The sequence below is a fragment of the Delphinapterus leucas genome, chromosome 16 (genome assembly GCF_059928025.1).
Source record: "Delphinapterus leucas isolate spDelLeu-1000000601 "Yukka" chromosome 16, BTC_Dleu_Yukka2, whole genome shotgun sequence".
In the NCBI taxonomy this organism is placed as follows: domain Eukaryota; kingdom Metazoa; phylum Chordata; class Mammalia; order Artiodactyla; family Monodontidae; genus Delphinapterus; species Delphinapterus leucas.
Window position 1 is genome coordinate 67,435,105 of NC_143144.1, and position 23,139 is coordinate 67,458,243.

Sequence of the window (23,139 nt, forward strand, 5' to 3'; positions counted from 1 at the left end):
AGTTTAGTTAAGTAACTTGCCCAAGATCAGACAGTTAATAAGTGACAGAGCCAAGACTTGAGCCCAGGGCTAATTCCTTTAAACGCTGTGCTCTACTGCTGTTTATTTAAGCTCATTCTTGTTGGTGACTGCACAAAGGACTTGAACTGAGGTTAGAATGATATTTCTACCTCTGCTGGAAAATATTGGTGGTTTTTGTTTGTTTGTTTTAAGAGGGTGATGAAATGGGTAAATGGGATTGAGATTTTACTAGAATCAGGAAATATATGAGAGATGGACTTTCAATATTTGCTATTTGGTTTGTCTATAATGTTCTTTTGTTGTTGTTGTTCCTTTTGCTATATTATTTATTAACTTGAAACCACAAGAAAAGTTTATTATTGAAACATTGAATTGTTTCACATTGCTTAAAATCTGCTACTTCTTGGGAGGAAGGGTTAAGTTACTGAAGGAATTTATTCTGGATTTGGGGGTAGGAGCAGGGTTGGGGGTAGGGAGGGATTTGTTAGTATTTCTATATTTTGCTTGCTCCTAAATACTTTTAGGTAGTAGTACTTTTTGATGTGGCAGTAATATTCCATGTCCACAGCACAGTAACATTCAACCATGTGCCAGTCTGGTCCTGGAGGAACCTCAGCTTCTTGTGCACATCAGGTATGCTCTGTAGACCAGATGAGTACCATACCTGACATTGTGTACTTATACTTTTGAATGCATGTATTCTCAGTTAAAAGAAATTTAACACCTGAATAATATTGAATATGTTTTTGGTTTTTTAAAACATATTTTGTTTTTAAAAGGCATCCTTATTACTTTAAAAGGTTGGAAATCATTATTTTGGTATAACCCAAAGCTTTTAAAATTATAGTTCATTGATGGTTGTGCTGTGTATTCTAAAACCCAGTTACTCTTTTGGGACTTCTGACTCTTTCCCTTCTTATGTAAGAGCATAAAGCGTTATTGTCCAGAAAACCCCCATAGGAATATCAATTATGTAACTCTTCGGGATTCTGACTCTATCCAGTCAAACGTAAAAATAGCCAGCAACAACTAAGACGACTGTACAAAAGATGTTACTTGCCAGTGTGTGATGAATGCTAAATGACAGGTACAGATGACAAATGCCATAGGTCATCTGGTCAAGAAAAGAGCACCATGGATGGAATGGTCAGAAAAAGGTCCCAGGAAAGAGGAATAAGGGTGGGCCTTTAAAGGCACAGTAGGATTTCACTAGATGCAGACCATGAAAAGGGTTTTGGCAAGAAAGTACTGTCCATGAAAATAGTAATCCTTTCTGTGTAGCATGACAGGAGATAGTTTATAATCGTGGTTCACAATCTCGTCTCACTGTAAGGCACTTGAAGGCTGCAACATACTCATATCAGAAACAGTGCTGAGGACACACTTCCCTAGGAGGTGTGTTAGAATATTGCCGGGGAAGGGGGAGAGAGTGGTATGTGTGGTGAAAATCATGTACCTTTTAACAGATTTTCTCTCTGAACTCCATGTGAAAATGATTGGTTCATAGAAACATCCTCCTACTGCTATTTTTTTTTTTTCTACTGCTATTTTGAAGCCAGTAATGCTTAGGAAAGTTGTTACTTGAAAAAGAATTTAGAAATCCTCATCATTCCCAACACTGGACAAGGAAAGCCTCCTTTGGGGAAGAGGTGTACATTTTTTTTAAAATCCGAATTTATCCATCATTTACTGTTTGCTGAATGCCAAAGTTTCATTGATGGTTCTGTTATAACTTTTAACTTTAATGTGTGGATAGATAGAGTTGTTGATACTATGAGGTATAATTTCAACTTAGCTTTTATAAATAACATTGTCTGGTTTTGGATTTTAGAGAATTTGTTCCAAGTGTCTGAATTCTCTTAGATTTAATAGTATTTATCACTTACTATTTGAAAAATACTTAGTGTAACTATTCAAGTTATTTTGAGCAAGTCACTATTTCTTTTTCACTGTAGTTTTTTAAATGTATAAAATATGTAAGGGGTTGAGATCATTTTAAGATCCATTTTAGTTTGAAGATGCTGTGATTGTAGTTCTAAGGAAGGTGAGTTTACCAATTAGTGGCTTTAGCTGGAAGGTGGCCAAGAAACCTATGATTGTACTATATGATGGTCCTGGGAATAGATCTAATAGAAAGCCAAGACCATGAAAGTCCTTGGCTCCGTGTATATGTGGCGGTTTAGAAAAGGACATCATCATTCTAGGAACTTGTCAACTCCCAGAGTTTTTTTCAGTTCTTCAGAAGCTAAGGGCCCTTGGCAATGGACAATGGATGGACCCTTTTTGAAAACAATGAAATAGTCAAGGATAGCAATTTTTCTTAAAGCCAACTATAGAAACATTGTAGCATATTTTTCTAGAAATGGTGCTTTCCATTCCCATCACAACTTTATTATGTTTAGTATATTAGTTCCTCATAAATATTTCTCTGGCCTCTTTTTAGCTCTTCTGAGCAGCTTTATGCTTCCTTTCACTTGTTCATTTAGTCAATCAACAAATATTTATTGAGCACTTATTTGTGCCAGGCCCTGTTCTAAGTGCTGAGAATACAGCAGTGAGTAAAACAGACAAACCCTCCTGCCTTAATGGAGTTTATATTCTTGGAGGTAAAGAGAAATAAATAAGTGAAGTATATATTTTGTTAATATAAATATTATGGAGAAATATAGAGCAGGGGAGGAAGATAAACGGAGTGTTAGGGGGCAATGGCAAATTTAAATAGAGTGGCTAGGTGAAGTCCTCACTAAGGAGGTGACATGTATGCAAAGACTTGAAGAAGGTAAGAGAACGTGTACAATCGGTATTCTGTATCTGTGGCTTCTGCATCTGCAGATCAAATCAACCACAGATCAAAAATATTTGGGAAAAACAATTCCAGAAAGTTCTGAAAAGCAAAACTTGAATTTGTTGTGTGCCAGAGCCTATTTACTTAGTATTTATAACTATTTACATAGCATTTACATTGGATTAGGTATTATAAGTGATCTAGAGATGATTTAAAGTATATGGGAGGATGTGTGTAGGTTATATGCAAATATTAGGCCATTTTATATTGTATAAAGGACTTGAGTAGCCACAGATTTTGGTATCGCCAGGGTCCTGGAACAAATCCCCCTCGAGTACTGAGATGACTGTGTAATATCAAGGGGACTGTCATGGCAGGCAGAGGGAGTACCAAGCATGTGGTACTTGGTGTTGGGAAGCCACTGGATGACCCTTAGAAGTGGGACACGATCTGACCTATGTTTTAAAAGGATTATTTTGGCTGTGTTTTGACACTAGACCATAGTGGTACAATGATCTTGGTGAAAGATTGTGTATCTGATAGAGGTGGTGAGATTTGAGTAGATTCTGAATGTATTTGGTTGATAGAATCAATAGAATTTACTGACTGGGATGTGGGGTATAGGTGAGTGGAAGAAGTCAAACTTGACACCAAGGTTTGGGATGTAGGCAAAAGTTTTCAGGGGGAACAGTTTTGGGGAGTAGTAGAGAACACAAGTTCAGTTTGAGACATAAGGTTTTTTTGTTGTTATCTTTTGTAAAAAATTATTTATTTATTTATCTTTGCGCTGTGTCGGCTCTTAGTTGTGGCATGCAGGATCTATCGTTGTAGCACACGAGCTCTTTGTTGTGGCATGCAGGCTCAGTAGTTGTGGTGCATGGGCTTAGTTGCCCCGTGGCATGTGGGATCTTAGTTCACTGACCAGGGATCGAACTGGTATACCCTGCATAGCAAGACAGATTCTTAACCACTGGACCACTGGGGAAGTCCCATGAGACATATTAAGTTTGAAATGTCTATGAGTGATGTTGGAGTAGATGTTTCTGTGAGTGGAAGATCAGTGCATAGTTATTGGCTGACTGTATAAAACTGGGAGTTGTCATTATTTTCCTCTTTCATTTAAAAATATTTGCATATTTAATGCCTTTGATGACTAGAATAAACTTTGCTGTAGTAAGGATTTGATGTATTGCTGTATACATCTTTATTCTTTGGAGGGATTTAATCTGTCTTGTAAAATCTAGAATTTACTTTGACTTCTAAGGACACTTAGTCCCAAAGGAAATCTTTTCTTCTAGGGACAGAACAATTTACTTTTAAGCAAAATGTGAAAATAAAAAGTGTTGTTACTGCCCTTAAAAATGTGTATGTGAGGGCTTCCCTGGTGGCGCAGTGGTTGAGAGTCCGCCTGCCGATGCAGGGGACACAGGTTCGTGCCCCGGTCGGGGAAGATCCCACATGCCGCGGAGCGGCTGGGCCCGTGAGCCATGGCCGCTGAGCCTGCGCGTCCGGAGCTTGTGCTCCGCAACGGGAGAGGCCACAATAGTGAGAGGCCCGTGTACCGCAAAAAAAAAAAAAAAAAAATATGTATGTGAATGTAAAATGGAACAGTTTGGCTGATCCTCCAAAAGTTAATATGGTTAAATGGTTAAAAATAGTTACATATTGATAGTTTCCATTATGACCCAGCAATTCTATTCCTACATTATACACTCAAGAGAAGTGAAAACATGTTCACACAAAAACTTGTACACCACTGTTCATGGCAGCATTACTCATAATAGCCAAAAAGTGGAAATGGCCTAAATGTCTATCAGCTGATTAATGGATAAATAAATGTGTTATATCCATGCAATGGAATATTATTCAATCATAAAAAGGAATGAAATGCTGATACATTTTACTACATGGTTGAACCTTGAAAACATTATGCTAAGTGAAAGAAGCAAGACACAAAGCACCACATATTGTATGGTTCCAGTTGTGTGAAATGCACAGAATAGGCATATCCATAGTGACTGAAAGCAGATTGATTAGTGGTTGCCAGGGGCAGGGGATAAGGGAAATAGGAAGTGTCTGCTTAATGTGTACTGGGTTTCCCTTTGGGGTGATGAAAAAGTTCTAGAACTAGATAATGTTGATGGTTGCACAACATTGTGAATATACTAAAAACCACTGAATTGTACAGTTTAAAAGAGTGAATTTTATGGTGTGTGAATTATATCTCAATTTTTAAAGGAAGACACCAGGAAAAAAAGTGTATGTGTGCACCCATATGTACACAAGAACAACTGAAACAACTTACATGGATCTTATTCCTAAAATCAAACTGTTTTCCCAGTAGAAAGTTGATGAAGCAAGAATTACCGCACTAAACTTGGTTTAGCTTGGTTTGCTCAAAGAGGCAGCGTTAAGATACTTAGATCATTCAGGTAGAAATCAGGAAGCAGTTTGTGATCCTATTTGGTGGCAAGTCATGGGTGAATCTAAATGTTTTTAAATACCCAGTTTTATGGAGATGACCTAGATAAGCAAAAGAAGGCTCTATTATTATCATTTATGTGGGTTTCAGAGAGCAGGAACCAGTTTATAAATAAGTTTATTAGGTCTTAAGTCATTAAAGATGGCTTAATTTTTTTCTCCATGCCTGTAATTTAAAAATATGGAGAACTCAATTCCCAACAATTTTTTTAGACAACCCAAGATGATATTTACCTTCTTAAAAACATTATTACCATCAAAGAGTTGCCTGTTGAGGAAGTACAGGAAAGGATTGTCTTTAACTTTCATGTACCACTTACCCTAATGTTATTTTTTTATTAAGACATAATTTGCATACCATAAAATTTACCCCCTAATTTTATTATGAATATATATATATATATTCCTTTATTAGAATAAAAATGTCTGGAGAACAGAGGTCCATATTATTTGAGTGGCTTGATAAGTTTTCAGCATTTTAAGGGAAGCATATGAGAACCAGACCAGAACCATAGTGGGAAAAAGAGACACTTATGTAACTGACTCCAGCACCAACCTGAGAGCAATGCTATAGCAACAATTTAAAGGAAGTGCAGGTGGGCACAGAAAAGGGAAATGTTTATTCCAATAGGAAGAAATAATTCATGGAGGAGGATGGAATTTGAGTTGAGCTTTAGAGGATCTCTTAAATGTTGAAGAGGAGAGTAAATTACTGACCGAAATAATAGGCTATGCAAAGGCATGTGGATCTGTGGATGGATGTGGTGGGAGAGAAAACAGGAAGGTAAGGTTGAGAGCACCAGATCATGAAGGCCTTGGGTACTATTTTAAGAAATTTAGATTTTATTCTGTGGCACTTATTTTAGCTAAAGAGAGGCATAATCAGATGTGTCTGAGATTTGTTGTTGTGAAGAATGTGGTGATAGAGAGTGTTGGCAGAGAGGCAAGTTAGGAAGCATTTAGAGATAAGCAAATGAACTAAGGCAATGGCTTTGAGGTTAGAAAGGGAGGAATGGGACATTTTGGAGACAGAAATCCATACAACTTGCTGAACAGTTCATATGTTGAGAGAACATTTGATCACCAGGGATAGAAATTTAAATATTGTGTTTTACTCCATTTCGAATACTCTGATTTATGACAGAAGCAAGATACACCTGTAAAACTAGAAATTAGGTAGATTCAGCAAGTCTTGAATGTATCTTTTCCTTACTATACATAAAAGACTTTAGAAATGTGACTATTTCGTAATCTTCTTTAATTTTTACTGCTTGTCAGCTATTACTCAATTTTCCAATCTTTGGATATGTTTTCATTTGTGCGTTTGGAAATGGTTGAATAGTCATCATTTTGGCAAAAGAATAGTATTTTTGTTTCCAAATGAAACTGCCTCCCTGTGCTGTGCTTTTGTGTTTCATTTTAAACTTTTGTGTAGTGGAATAATAAAAAAGAGCTGAAGGTAGTATTGGGCATTGCAATATTAAGTATTGTACGCTGTCATTACAGGAAGTCATTGTGCCATCTTGAAGTTTCCCCTTTATTACATTTAGTGGTTTATCTTGTAAATTCTAAAGTGACACATGGTAAGCACCTGTAAGAAACAATTAGAAATGTCAAAAGAAGTACGTGCAAAGTCATTTGTTTTTTTCTGTGTAAATTTAGTGGAGAATCCAATCCAATAAGACTTTTTTGCGCATTTGTTTAATGAAACAACTAATATAAGATTTGGCTCCTCTGATGTTTCTCATCGCTTATTTACAGGCATGATTGGCCATTTTTGTTTGTTTGTAATTCCCTTTAATAAAACATGTGCAAAGAGGGTGTTATATTAGGACACAGTGATTTTATAAATGGCCGAAAGAAAATACCAGATTTGACAGAACTGACTTCTAAAATATCACAGTATAAAACTTGCTTTCGTGCTTAAAAATTCTAAGTATTAAGTAATGTTTAAAATAACCTATTCAAAAGCAACTCAATAAAATTAAAAAATATTTTATAGACATTACAATATAATGAAAGTTTAAAAATCAGAAACAAGAGCACTCGCTGATTTTTTTTTAAAGCAAGAATGATTTTATTAACTTGATTTCTAAGGTAAACTTACTATTTGAGTCACATTTTTACAAAATCAATTTCATTTTAAAATATCTGAAATTAACTTTTGAGTATGAAATATGAGGACATGAAACAAAATCCAAAAGGCACAAAAGAGTATAAAGTGAAAGTAAGTTGTCACTCCATCCCTGAACTACTACACTTTCTTTCTTCCTTGTATATTATTCTAGAGATATTTTTCATTCTTTATTTTTAAAATCCTGAATCAAGGCTTTGCCTGCCTACACCTGGTGGATGAATTGCTGCAAAAGAAATAAATAATAGCTGTAGGCTCAAAACAACCTGGCGAAATAGCCAGCCCTGTTCTTCTCATAAGTGTGGTTTCTCGATTCATTGTCTCTTTTTATTAAAGAGTGTGCTTTCCTAGCTTCCCCTCCACTTAAGGCAAAGGTATGGAAAGCGGGAGGTGGTAATTGTAATCATCTTTCACTCATATTTTACCCTAGGCAATGACAAGTAACTTTTATGGAATGATATGTGCTAACAAAGCAAATTCCAGCTGAGAAGTGCTCCCATGCAAAAACATTCTCTAGTACCTAAGGAAAAGAATGGTCAGCCTTTCCCATCTTTGTGCATCTACCCTGTTATGCCAGCTAGACTGGACTGCTTCTAAAACTTTACTTTTAGTTTTTTAGTACTTGGCATTATTTTGTTGACTCTGCCTTTGGCTGTCCACCAAGTCATAAGATTTTCTCCCAAGCCTTGGGATTACCTGACTCTAAACTTTCTGATACTGGACTTGGTTTCTTTTCGTCTTTAGACGGTATTTAATAGAATGTCATTCCTATGCAGATACTGTAAATAATAGTTTCATATTTGTGCTGTGTGTGGAAGGGTCCTTTTAAAAAGTTTTCCAATGTATTTTTAAATTTTTGTACTGGTTATCTTTTATTGGTCATTGTTCTCAATTAGGGTATGAAAAGATTCAGCAGTGATCAGGTTCCTCAAGGAGGAGTGTCAGGCAAAGGTCATGGTCAGTGTGTCCTCTGCGGTGGGCCTTCTTCAGTGGTATTTGCAGAGTTGCTCATGTTTGAGTTCCTTCTAAGAAAGGCAGTAGTTGAAAAGCACCTAAGCTGCCAGTACTGTAGAAACCCCAGCAGTGTTAACTTTCTTCACGTTGACATACCTGTTGTCATACCACTGGTAACCTCTTTGGAACACTCCAGCAATGCCCTTAGGGGCAAAATCCTGCCTCAGCATCCAACTTGGCAGCTCCCCTATTTTAACATCCATGAGTTTCTTTTTCACTGGTGCAACTGATGCCATCTTTTTTTTTTTTTTTTTTTTTGCGGTACACGGGCCTCTCACTGTTGTGGCCTCTCCCGTTGTGGAGCACAGGCTCCAGACGCACAGGCTCAGCGGCCATGGCTCACGGGTCTAGCCGTTCTGCGGCATGTGGGATCTTCCCGGACCAGGGCACGAACCCGTGTCCCCTGCATCGGCAGGCGGCCTCTCAACCACTGCGCCACCAGGGAAGCCCCTGATGCCATCCTGGAATCCTGGGTGTCTGCCAATACTTTTTATTGTGCTAAAATACACATAATATAAAATTTACCATTTTAACCATTTTTAAGTGTACAGTTCAGTGTATTAAATACTTTCATAATGTTGGGTAAACATCACCAACATCAATTTCCAGAACTCTTTTCGTCTTGTAACACTGAAATTTTATACCCATTCAACAATAACTTCCCATTCCCCCTCCTATATTCCTGGATCAGAAAAATTAAGATCAAGATTTTGGGTGATACAAAATCTGTTATTCCTGTTCCTAATCAAAATTGTAATTTGAAACCCTCTATACAGGTCTGTATTATGCAGCAAAGATTATGATTGACATTCAAGACCCAGGAATTGAGACAAGGGACACAGAACCTACGGCCTTTGATACATATTTCAAAGTGAAGAATTTAGCTGCATTATAATTGGAAGAGACCTCACCCTTCAGCTGTGCCAATTATATGTTGGTGGATGGGAGAGGGGTGATAATTATGGGAGAGGCAGGGATCAGCAAACTGGTGCTAGCTGACCTCTGCCCCCATGACCCAATAAAAAGGAATTTTCCCCAGTAATAGAAATTGGGGTTCCACAGGTTTGCAGGTTTCATTGGATGCTAAAATTCTGCCTTTGTTGAATCATTCAGACTTTCTATTATGAGCAGAAGTGGGAATTCTCTGTAAACTTTATCATTTGGAGAGGCAAAATTTGGGAGAGTAAAGAGGAGGATGAAATCTAGACTCATAGAATTTTGGAAATCCTCACCTCATTTTTATGGGCGAAGGACTTCGTTTGATTGAGTGAAATGACATGTTCAGAGTGGCTGATGTAGACTCACAACTGTGATTCCTGACTCTCAGTCTAGTGCTTCTTCTACTTTATTACATTACCAGCCATCTTAACCCATTCATGCAATTCTGGGGCGAGGGAGTTCACCAGAATTCCACTTGACCTTCCTTAGAGCAGGGTTTAGGCAGGATGGGAGACCTTTATCTCTTAGGGATTTGAAGCTGCTTTTCAAGAAATAGTTGGTACCTTTCTTTGTTTTAATCTTTCATTGAATTAGGGATTGTTTTGTAAAGAAGTTTTTCTTCTAAAAATCTGGACCATGTCGTGAACTTTCTTGTTATCTTAAAAAAAAGCTATGCTGATCTTCTATATATTGTTCCAGTTTAAGCATACTCACCACTGAAGCAAGTCATGTACATGGTAAGTGTTACTGACATGTTTAGGAACATTATATTGAAAATTCAAACTAGATGTATTTGGCTGCCTTGATTTTTTTTTTTTTCTTTCTTTCTGGAAAAGAACATATTTAAATGAGAAACAGTTCCACCCTCTGATGAAAAGAAAAAGTTTTAGGTCATTTGTTTCAGTAAAATAGATGATAGAATTTATGGCCCCAATTTTCCATTATTTTCAACTAAGTGTCCCATTACATAAGGCACATCAGAGGAAGAAATTGGTCATAGAAATGTTAATGTTTTAGTATAATTTTGTGATTAAACTCAGTTATCAAATAAGATTTTTAGCCATCATATGTTGCATCATACCAAGGACTTTGAATGGAATCTATCAGATTTTTTTTTCAGTGTTTTGCTATAGCATTTGGTTTCATGACAACAGTTTCAGTAGGCAGTGTTCAAGATAACCTGGTCTTTTCAAAATATTTACTACATATGGCCTTATGTAATACATCCTTCTCAGGAACTGAAAAGACTCATTATTATGGTGGGTGTGTAAATGAAATATAATTGCTTTTGATTTTACTATGGGTATAAAAGATGTGTTTTGCTCTGATTTTAAACCAATGTTAATAGGAGTAGGTACAAGGTCAGAGTACTTACTGGAGAACTTTGAGTTCAGTTTTTAAGCTGATTTAAACTACTTGGAGGCTAGCTGTGTTTCATGATGACAGTATTTGTATTTAAAATCTTATAGGTCAATTTTATGAAAACCATGTCATATTTCTTTTAAGTTAATTATTGATTTTTTAAAAGCTTCTATTGGTGTTTCTCCCTGAGATTTTGGTCTATAGAGAATAAAATGTCTTTTAAATAGATGCTTCAATTACCTGAAATTCCTTGGGTCCTTTAATGGAAGAGAACCAAATGATTAAGCACACAAGGGAGTTTCAGGGATGTATTGGAAGCAATGACTTCTACGTGGGTGCTAAAGTCAGCGCACTTTGACTCCAGTATCTTCTTTGGTCTAGTGTACTTACAATCAACATTCAGAGGGAAAACTGTAATATTTTGCACAAGTCTTAAGCAATAAAGATAAATGTATTTACGAATGTATATGAAACCAGAAGTTGGAATGATGGCTTTTAGATTTTGGAGGAACATAAGTGAGAAGGCCACATGTTTGGCTGGTTACTGTAAGAATTGACATTTATTTACCATTTATGATCAGAGTAATTAATTATGGGTTTCTCCAAAGTGTTTTGATAACCCACTACATTTTCTTTTAAGAGGTTTAGTCATAAGGGTTTGGGCCTTCTGTTCAGGGATGGTTTTTGTACACAGTTTTATTTGAAGTCTCATATGAAGGCCCTAGACTACTGCTGTCCCCTTCCCCAAAATACAAGTGTAATTTAAAATTTTCTAGTAGCCATGTTGAAAAAAAAAGAAACGTGAATTTTATTGAACACAATTTAAAAATATCCAACATGTAATCAATATTAATGAAGTGTTGATTCATTGAAATATTGATTCAGTGAAAGATTAATGAAATATTTTGCTCTTTTTTTAATATACCAAGTCTTTGAAATCCTGTACATATTTTACATTTTAGTACATCTCAGTTCATACTGGCTGCATTTCAAGTACTCAGTGGTCACATGTGGCTGCTGGCTACCAAATCGGACAGCACAGCTCTAGAACATCTTTCTCTTTTGTCCCACATCAGTGTTGAGGATTCTTCCACTAGAAATTTATTTTGGGGGGACAGTCTTGCCATCTATCTCTATCTATGCTCTTCTATAATTGAGTGGAAAATGAAAAACTCCATAGAGGAAAAAACAATTCTCAATCATATTTGTTTTAACAATTTTTCGCCTTTACAGAAACTAGTGCTGCTGAAGAAATGCCAGTATTACTGAATGAGAACTTTAGAGGGCAGCTTCAGTTGGTGTGCGTAGGTGAAGAGAGCTGGGGTAGAAAAGGAAGAGTCAGCACTGGGTTGTGGAAATAGGACAGATCTCACTTTGAATCCTGCTGGGCTTGAGCAAGTTACTTCACTTCTCTGAGCCTTTTTACTTTATTCATGTGTAAAATTGGGATAAAATTACCTATCTCTTGAGTTGCTATGAAGATTAAATAAGATGATGTATGTGAAGTATGTCCTATGTATCTGGTACCTATGAGGTGCTCAATAAGTTTGTGTTGAGTAAATGATTGTTGCTTGCTTATGTCCCTCACTCCCAAATCCCTGCTTGTGATAGGAATAAGGAAGGAGGTAGGTATGCCTAAAATAAATGTCGAAATAGAGTAAAGAAACCTATCCTGTTTTCTAAACTGATTGGGATTCAATGTTTGTCCAGAACAAACTAGCCCCTAAGCATTGTGTTTAATTGAGATTTTAATTCAGGACCATTATCTGAAAGGTTCACAAAGTAATGATGTGAAATAGTTCATACTCTACATTGTTGAAATAGAAATGAATTTTGTCAATTTTATTTCAGTATACTTATTTCAATAATCAGTAAAAATAGAACCTGCAAATGTTTCTAAAATTTGTTTCAATTATTTAGGAGAAAAATCTCAATTATTAAAGATACCTCTTTATCTTTTTACCACAAGGGATTTTGCAATTTGGAATTTATGTTTTGCATCTACTTCAGAAGGCTTGTCTTCAGAGTGATAGTATACTGATGATTGTAAACTTGTGTAGTAATTGGAACTGAGGAAAACTTTTCTAAATGGAAGCAAAGCTGCCACTTGGTGACTGAGCTTTATGTTACAATGCAAGTGACCTTTTCTTCTTGCTCAGGCATTAACATCAATTTGTATTTTTAGATAGAACGGGGACTTTCTGTGTCATTAGCTGTATAGCATGTTCTGAATCTATTTAGGAGGGAGTTTTCAATCATACATATATTTCTGATTTGCTATGCATTTTGAGAAATTTATAATTCACTGAAATGTGGGAAAGCGTGGAGTGTTCTGAACAGATGATTAGATTAGATATGAACTTTTCAAAGCTTTGTGTGCACCCAACGTGTAGCCCACATCTGTGGTAATGTTCTTGGAAATCGGTCACATTTGAAGATTCAGTTCTTTGCCAATATCATCTGGTTGCACTTTGCATTACAGACTTTGAAAGTAGTTTTTGAATTGCAAAAGAGCAAACCACATGACACATTTTCTTACCTGACTGAAAGTTGTTTACAGTTATAGGTGAACTTTAACAAACAAGGTAACTAAAGGCATAATTGTCCAAATGCATGGATTGTTATCACTGACACCTGAGATAGAGGATTCTTATAGTTACCAGCTTTTCAAGTTGTCCAGACTTTTTCATTATTCTAATGACCCCTGACAGAGGTCTTATTTACTAAAAGTTCTTTAAGGTTTGTGGAATTTTGAAGGCACTGGCCTGGTTGGAATACACTGTGCTGATTGGCAATCATGAAATGGTGTTAATTGACGTGATTGGCATTCCTTTACCAATTTCTTACAGCTCCCTACAGGTGTTAGTAGTTACATTCTTGTGTAGATCTTTGTCATAACTGATTGTGTGAGCTTTTGATATAATAATAGAAATCTAGGGCTAGGCAACCTAGAGAAGGTTTGTGCCATGTATTAAGTGGTATGAATCTAGGCTAACCTGTGAACTAGGCAAAATATGTGCTTGGTTTCCTTAAGATTCCCTTCTCAGCACCCCTTGTTTTTGCTTTCTTTTGCTTTCTTTTGCTTTCTTCCTCTTGACTTTCCAGGTGGCTAACCTGTATCAGATAATCTCTGTTGAAATGTTAGTTAATTAGTTCACTGCTTTTCCTGAGATGTTTACATTTTAAAAGTGAGATCTTTTAATAACAAGGCTTTCAAGGTCCCTAGTGGGATAGTGAGTAACAAGTATTGGGGTAGATTCTGTGGACTGGGCCCAGGCTTGGTGTCAGGATTATAGGGCCCCACTGTCCAATACAGCAAGCACTAGCTGTGTGTAGCTACTGACCACCTGAAATGTAGCTAGAATTAATTGAGATGTACTGTTAAGTGTAAAATACACACTAGATTTCTAAGACTTAGTACAAGAAAAAGACTGTAAAATAACTCAATTTTTAATATTTATTACATGTTGAAATGATATTTTGATATATTGGGTTACATAAAATATATTATTAAAATTAATTTACCCTGTTTCTTTTTACGTTTTTAATGTGACTACTAGAAAATTTAAAAGCAGTTATGGGGACTTCCCTGGTGGTGCAGTGGTTAAGAATCTGCCTGCCCATGCAGGGGACAAGGGTTTGAACCCTGGTCTGGGAAGATCCCACATGCCACGGAGCAACTAAGCCCGTGCACCACAACTACTGAGCCCGTGCGCCACAACTACTGAGCCCGCATGCCACAACTACTGAACCCATGTGCCACAACTACTGAAGCCCGCACACCTAGAGCCCGTGCTCCACAACAAGAGAAGCCACCGCAGTGAGAAGCGTGCACACTGCAACGAAGAGTAGCCCCCACTCGCTGCAACTAGAGAAAGCCCACGTGCAGCAACAAAGACCCAACACAGCCAAAATAAATAAGTATATAAATTTATTTAAAAAAATAAATAGATAAAATAAAAGCAGTTATGGCTCACATTTTATTTCTATTGGACAATGCTATTATAAGGACAAGAAAGTTTATGTTGTGTTCTTACTGTTGGGAGCTTGCAGAGGTTCAGGGAAATGCTCCCTCAGGATGCCTTAGCTACAGCTATTCCAGCTGACTTGTCTGGGCCACTTTGTATTACAGTGCTGTTTTGAGAGCTGTTGCCTACAAGCAGCCACTGTCTCTCCTTGTTCTCTAACTCTCCCAATTCATGAAGTATGTATGTATGTATTTATTTATTTTCATGAGGAATTAAAAAAAAAATTACTCTGCCCACAACCTCTAATGGTTGTTATCTCCGGACTAGCTTCTTCTTGAAGGTAGGTGATTAAAAAGATTAATTTATAGCTACTATTTATTGGGCACTGGCCATGTACCAGATACTGTGCTAGGTACTTTACATAAAATCTTGAATCCTAACATCACTTCTTCAAGATTGATAATTATAAATGACAAAAGAGATTCAGATACATTGTGACTTTGCCCTGGGTCAGCTAGTGGCAGCTATGTGGCAAAATCAGGATCCCATCCCAAATCTCTCTGATTCCAGAGCCATTGTTCTTTCTGCTTTATTATGTTCTACTCATGTTTTCCATTAACTATGTGTGTACTTTAGTCTGAAACAGAGTGCTCTCTATAAAGGGGTCTCTTGCCAAATGGTGTTGACTGATCTTTAAGTTGATTTCCTTTGTCTTGGTGAATGACTTCAGTGCTCCTCACTCCAGGTCACTTTCCTCCCCTGTCTAGTACCTAGTGAGTGGCCCAGACATTAATGGAGAGACTTAAGCTTATTGACAGCCTGTTGAGCAGGACAGATAATCTAAAAGCTTCTTGTGAAAGAGCATCCCTTCTAAAGTCAATCAACAAAGAATGTTTCAGATGTCTTCAGGAAGAGATACAAGAAGAGAACTCTGAATGCCAGGAATATCAAATCTTAGACTTCAGAGACTGGCCATATAAGGAAGGGGCTTTTTATAGACAAAGGGGGTGAAGTAAAATAATGGGATAGAATAAGCGTATTGAGCTGGATAAGTCTTGTATAATCCTAGGCCATCGTTTAATGGCTGTGTCCTTGACATTGTTGCATTAAGAATGAGAGCAAGGGAAATAGTCCATGTGTTGGCATGCTTGTCTATAAATTAGAGTAGATATAGTCATAACTCATGAGTGCTCTGGAAGGCTGGATGCTGCATTTACTCTGCTGCCTTCACTTAGGATCAAGCAAGTGGTATTGACTTTGAAAATAAAAATAAGGGGAGAAAAGGAAGATCGAAGAGGTTCAAGGAGTGAAACTAGACTGGAGGTGGGCCACAGAGAGGTTTGGGCAAATTCAAAAATGCAAAGCCCTTTTATACATGTACACACATTATATTGATAATACTAAAAGCTGTGTAAACTGTAAAATACTGTTATTTCAGGAAAGGAACTGTGATATACTAGAAAGAAAACATTTCTAACTAGGTGGTGTAGATTCAATTTTCCCAGCTCTACCATCCCTAACTGTGTAACCCTAGGAAATTATAGAATCTGAGATACTCATTGTCTTTCTACCTCTCCGACTTTCCTTCATGGTTTAATAAGATTGTGATGAGTTTGAAAACGCTTTGGGTATGCTCATGTGCTGTATGCATGTCTTTAGTGTTTTTATACTGTTATTTACTCTTCATCTGAAGTGTTGCTTACCTGTGAAACTTCATTGAGAGGAGAAAATGGGTACCCAAGAACACACATGATTAAGGGAAGTTAGAGTTAAACGGCCAACAAGTAGGACTAATTTGGCTCACATCCCTAGGCTTTATAAAAGGGACAGTGGCAGCCTTGTGGGTGAAGGGAATGTGGACCTAATTGCTTATTTAATTCACTCATCCTTTTAACCCCTTTTAAAACTTGACTTTTGTAGGTCGATTATATAATGCATGAGTGTGAAAGCACACACGATGTTTCTCTTTAAGTGAAAAGCGCTATTCCATGACTATTTTAAAAAAGATTTTGATATATTCATAGTAATAAACCTGGTTTGCATTTCTTTGAGGCTCATGGTCTTCAACTTCCGACCAAGTTAGTAAAGGGTTGCTATAACTACCAGATGGCAGTCTTTCTTAATCCAGTGTTAGACACCAACAGACTTACACAGAATGAATGTAAGCAGAATTGAAGCACAGAATTTGAAGTATTATTTAAACTGATTATCTTGTAAATTTAGCATAAAGAGGATAAGTTGTATATATTCATCTTACCATGCAATTGTTTGGTTCTCAGGGCAATCCCGGAATGCATCTTTAGTTTGTATTCCATGTAAAATGCTGGCTACAGGGATATTTTGCCAAATGCCAGTTTGAAATTTACTTGGGATCCATCCAGCTGGCAGATCAGTTGTGCTAATCAGATGAGCCCATTTCTGGGGAATGGAATTTCATAGCAGGAGCAGTATTCTTGAAGTATAGTTATTTTTTAAATAAATTAAATTTTAATTTTAAAATTCTCATGTGCTGTATTGAAATGTATGTAGTATAAACATTGTAATATATGTAGTGCAGATACTTCATGCATTTTTATAAGTAATAAACAGCAGGAACAGTAGGTTCATTGTATTGTATTCATTTGTTTTTAATTTCTATTTTGAGTTCCTGGGATCATAACTTGCTTCCCCTTAATCTCTATGAACAAGAAAGATACTGAAGTACAGATGGGTTAAACCTAGTAAAGGTAGGCAACTCACTTTCTGTGTAGAATTAGCTTTAAACTAATACTCTGTTTAAGGTGAGGTGGTAGATAGGCTTAGTGAAAGACAACTTGGCACAAATGAAAAAGAATTCAAACAACATACATGGGGATTAGACCTGAAGAACTAATATGACTCCTTTTTATCCTCAAAGTTAACCAGTATAAGTGTTAATATACACTTTCATGCTCACATTAGAAACCTCATGCCCCAGAGTAGCATTTCCCACAGTATGTTCTGTAGATCATTAGTTCTAAAAGATTTCCCAGGAAAAATAGTTCCAAATATGTTTGGGAAACTATTTTCTGCACTCTTTCTCTTAAAGGCTCATAATGAATATTAGCATAGCAAAGACTGAGAAGTATTGCTAAGTACTGGGTTGACCTTAAAAAAAAAAAAAAAAACCTCAGTGTATCGCGAATTAAATATGTCACATAGACCAGGGAAATCAATCAGTCTCTCTAATAAAATGTATTAATATCCCATGGAACTCTTGTTTCTTAGAATATACTGGGGGGAAATAATGCCCTTAAGTAGTAATGTGTTAGCAGATCTCAGAGCTTATTTTTGTGATTACTCTTTTTTAAAAAAAATCACAATTAAAATTATATTTGGCAGTTATAGATATCTTAGCCTGGGGGATAGAATGCTTGTGTTTAAAACTTTTGTTTTAAAATTATAAGACAACTTTACATAGAAATTTTATAATTTTACATAGAAATGTTCATTTCTATGAGGTATGTCTTTACATTGATATTCATATCTTTTGGGGGCATTTTGATGTTTTTTGTAAATGTAATTTTTCTTATACCTTAAAATTTACATTTACTTTTGATAGGCCAGATAATTTCTTTAGCAAGCTATTTTCTAATTATATATTGTTTCAAGAATAAAATAAAATGTAATTGTTTTAAATTCAACTCTCAGGTAAAGAGACATTTTAGTAGCAATTAAACTAGTCTGTAATTGTTTTTACCTGAACTGGAAGGAAAATCAAAGATTTCAGTAACCCAAGATACTGCTGTGAAATTTGTTCTATGAAATGAGGTTTTGAGACTGTCAACTTAGACAATGACACTCTACAGATGAACAAATTACTTACCTATATCAAAGCCTCCTATTTATATTCTCTAACCTGAATATGCATCATGGATTTCAAGCATTTCTTGCTTTTCATGAATTCCTTAAAAATGACATCTGAGAATTTTTTAAAATGTTACAGCTAAATATGGATTTTGAATCATCCCCAGGTTGGAAAACTGGAAAGTTGTGTCGTATTGTGAGTAATAAAAAATACTAAATATATTCAAGCTTAGTGTGAGCCAGTGCATACATTAAGTTAAACCAAAAAAGCTTAACCAGCCATGTTTCAGGTTTTGGGATATGTAATGTATAAATATAACCTCCTACAAGAAAAGAAATAGCTGGGCTTCCCTGGTGGCGCAGTGGTTGAGAGTCCGCCTGCCGATGCAGGGGACGCGGGTTCGTGCCCCGGTCCGGGAAGATCCCACTTGCCGCGGAGCGGCTCGGTCCGTGAGCCATGGCCGCTGAGCCTGCGCGTCCGGAGCCTGTACTCCGCAGCGGGAGAGGCCACAACAGTGAGAGGCCCGTGTACAGCAAGAAAAAAAAAAGAAATAGCTGTCTTACCCATTAACCACCAAACTAAACCATATTTTATTTTCAGTTGTATTTGGAAGACCATGTTTCTGTTAGCTTTGGCTTGCCATTTGCTGAATAACTAAAAATGGCATGTTTAAAACTAAGTAGTATTTAATGACTAGACCATCAAACCCCAAATGGAATTGAGGGAGAGATTCTTTTACTGAAATATAAAAATTTTTTTCCCTTTAGTGTTATGTTAGACAGTACAAGATCCTTAAACTTGCTCTTATGGATGATAAAGTAAATATCTTATCCACACAGTTTCCTTTCATCCATAGGATTGCTTAGTGAGGAAGCCTAAAGATTATAGTGATAACTAACTCCACCAGAAAGGAGCTGCTCAGCAACAGAAACAGGATCAAAAATTTTACCGCCAAGTTAGATGAGCTGACGAAAGAGAAACTGCACGTGTGGAACTAACTTTCCCAGTTACCTGTAGAGGGACCGGCTCTCTTACTGCCAGTGATAGTGTGAAGCCTTTTAGACTGGTGGTTCTCAGACATCAGCCTGCATCAGAAGCAGCCGGTGGGCTTGTTAAGCCATAGATTGCTGGACTGCACCCCACACTTCCTGGTTCAGCAGTTTGGAGTAAGGCCCAATAATTTGAATTTCTAATAAATTTTCAGGTGATGTTGCTGTTCGGAGACCAAATTTGAGAACCACTGTTTTTTTCCTAGACTAGGAAATCTTTCTGAATCTTCTCTTTTCCTTTCGTTCCTTTTCCTCCCTCATGCCACCCGCTGTCCCCAACAAAGCCAGCTGTCTTCTGTTATGGAACTGTTCCAGAAGCCCTCTTTTCTTATTAGCTTTTTTTTACATTGGTTTCCTTTATGTTTTTTAACCATCTACAGTGAGACAGCATTGTACAGTGGAGTCAATTTATAACTGTACAATATTTTTACCAGTCTTGGAATTCTTTATACTTTCTCCAAGCCTTGATATTTCTCATGTAAACATCCCCTTTCATAGTTTAGAAAATACATCTTCCTTTTAAAGTTTAAAGTCTTGTTGCATTTTTGGGGGGAGGTGGTGGATGTGTTTATTACCTGGACAGTGGTGTTGGTAAAATGAGTATATACATACATCCAAATTCATCTAATTGTACTCATTAATTATGTTCAATTTTTTTTTTCACATCTTTATTGGAGTACCTATCTTTCTTTGAGGGGGAAAAAAATATCACCATTGGAAGCCACATTGTTTTTTCACATCTTTATTGGAATATAATTGCTTTTACAATGCTGTGTTAGTTTCTGCTTTACAACAGAGTGAGTCAGCTATACATATACATATATCCCCATATCTCCTCCCTCTTGCATCTCCCTCCCACCCTCCCCTCTAGGTGGTCACAAAGCACCAAGCTGATCTCCCTGTGCTATGCAGCTGATTCCCACTAGCTATCTATTTTACATTTGGCAGTGTATTTATGTCCATGCCACTCTCTCACTTCGTTCCAGCTTACCCTTCCCCCTCCCTGTGTCCTCAAGTCCATTCTCTATGTCTGCATCTTTATTCCTGTCCTGCCCCTAGGTTCTTCACAACCAATTTGTTTTTTTTAGATTCCATATATATGTGTTAGCATACAGTATTTGTTTTTCTCTTTCTGACTTACTTCACTCTGTATGACAGACTCTATGTCCATCCACCTCACTACAAATAATTCAGTTTCGTTCCTTTTTATGGCTGAGTAATATTCCATTGTATATATGTGCCACATCTTCTTTATCTATTCATCTGTTGATGGACATTTAGGTTGCTTCCATGTCCTGGCAATTGTAAATAGTGCTGCAGTGAATATTGTAGTACATGTCTCTTTCTGAATTATGGTTTTCTCAGGATATATGCCCAGTAGTGGGATTGTTGGGTCATATGGTAGTTCTCTTTTTAGTTTTTTAAGGAACCTCCATACTCTTCTCCCTAGTGGCTGTATCAGTTTACATTCCCACCAACAGTGCAGGAGGGTTCCCTTTTCTCCACACCCTCTCCAGCATTTATTGTTTCTAGATTTTTTGATGATGGCCATTCTGACTGGTGTGAGGTATTACCTCATTGTGGTTTTGATTAGCATTTCTCTGATGATTAGTGATGTTGAGCATCTTTTCATGTATTTGTTGGCCATCTCTGTGTCTTCTTTAGAGAAATGTCTATTTAGGTCTTCCGCCCATTTTTTGATTGGGTTGTTTGTTTTTGTGATATTGCACTGCATGAGCTCCTTTTATATTCTGGAGATTGATCCTTTGTCAGTTGCTTCGTTTGCAAATATTTTCTCCCATTCTGAGGTTTGTCTTTTCGTCTTGTTTATGGTTTCCTTTGCTGTGCAAAAGCTTTTAAGCTTCATTAGGTCCCATTTGTTTATTTTTGTTTTTATTTCCCTTACTCTAGGAGGTGGGTCAAAAAAGATCTTGCTGTGATTTATGTCATAGAGTGTTCTGCCTAGGTTTTCCTCCAAGAGTTTTATAGTATCTGACCTTACATTTAGGTCTTAATCCATTTTGAGTTTATTTTTGTGTATTGTGTTAGGAAGTGTTCTAATTTCATTCTTTTGATGTATCTATCCATTTTTCCCAGCACCACTTATAGAAGAGGCTGCCTTTTCTCCATTTTATATTCCTGCCTCCTTTGTCACAGATAAAGTGACCATATGTGTGTGGATTTATCTCTGGGCTTTCTATCCTGCTCCATTGATCTATATTTCTGTTTTTGTGCCGGTAACATTGTCTTGATTACTGTAGCTTTGTAGTATAGTATGAAGTCAGGGAGCCTGATTCCTCCAGCTCCAGTTTTCTTTCTTAAGATTGCTTTGGCTATTCGGGGTCTTTTGTGTTAACATACAAATTGTAAAATTTCTTGTTCTAGTTCTGTGAAAAATGCCATTGGTAATTTGATAGGGATTGCATTGAACCTGTAGATTGCTTTGGGTAGTATAGTCATTTTCCCAATATTGATTCTTCCAATCCAGGAGCATGGTATATCTCTTCATCTGTTTATGTTATGTTTGATTTCTTTCATCAGTGTTTTATAGTTTTCAGAGTACAGGTCTTTTGCCTCCTTAAGTAGGTTTGTTCCTAGGTATTTTATTCTTTTTGTTGCGATGGTAAATGGTATTGTTTCCTTAATTTCTCTTTCTGATCTCTCGTTGTTAGTGTATAGGAATGCAAGAGATTTCTGTGTATTAATTTTGTATCCTGTAACCTTACCAAATTCATTGATTAGTTCTAGTAGTTTTCTGGTGGCATCTTTAGGATTTTCTATGTATAGTATCATGTCATCGGCAAACAGTGACAGTTCTACTTCTTCTTTTCCAATTTGTATTCTTTTTATTTCTTTTTCTTCTCTGATGGCCGTGGCTAGGACTTGCAGTACTGTGTTGAATAATAGTGGTGAGAGTGGACATCCTTGTTTTGTTCCTGATCTTAGCGGAAATGCTTTCAGTTTTTTACTATTGAGAATGATGTTTGCTGTGGGTTTGTCATATATGGCTTTTATTATGTTGAGGTAGGTTCCCTCTATGCCTACTTTCTGGAGAGTTTTTATCATAAATAGGTGTTGAATTTTGTCAAAAGCTTTTTCTGCATCTATTGAGATGATCATGTGGTTTTTATTCTTCAGTTGGTTAATATGGTGTATCACATTGATTGATTTGCATATATTGAAGAATCCTTGTATCCCTGGGATAAATCCCACTTGATCATGGTGTATGATCCTTTTAATGTGTTGTTGGATTCTGGTTGCTAGTATTTTGTTGAGGATTTTTGCATCTGTGTTCATCAGTGATATTGGTCTATGATTTTCTTTTTTTGTGATATCTTTGTCTGGTTTTGGTATCAGAGTGATGGTGGCCTCGTAGAATGAGTTTGGGAGTGTTCCTCCCTCCGCAATTTTTTGGAAGAGTTTGAGAAGGATAGGTGTTAACTCTTCTGTAAATGTTTGAAAGAATTCACCTGTGAAGCCATCTGGTCCTGGACTTCTGTTTGTTGGAAGATTTTTGATTACAGTTTCAATTTCATTACCTGTGAGTGATCTGTTTATAT

At 36.7% G+C, this 23,139-nt stretch overlaps 1 protein-coding gene, 1 non-coding gene and 1 pseudogene across 4 annotated transcripts in view; 1 reads left to right on the forward strand and 2 right to left on the reverse strand.

Moving 5' to 3' along the window:
* Positions 1-23,139, forward strand: part of ADD3 (adducin 3) — a 122,465-nt gene that overhangs the window by 8,218 nt on the left and 91,108 nt on the right. The gene's annotated exons all lie outside the window — the stretch shown is intronic.
* On the reverse strand, positions 6,759-9,286 carry LOC149747315 (ATP synthase F(0) complex subunit f, mitochondrial pseudogene; annotated as a pseudogene).
* LOC149747316 (U6 spliceosomal RNA) lies at positions 9,998-10,099 on the reverse strand. Its single transcript, XR_016388221.1, has one exon. It is a non-coding gene; the product is annotated as a U6 spliceosomal RNA (small nuclear RNA).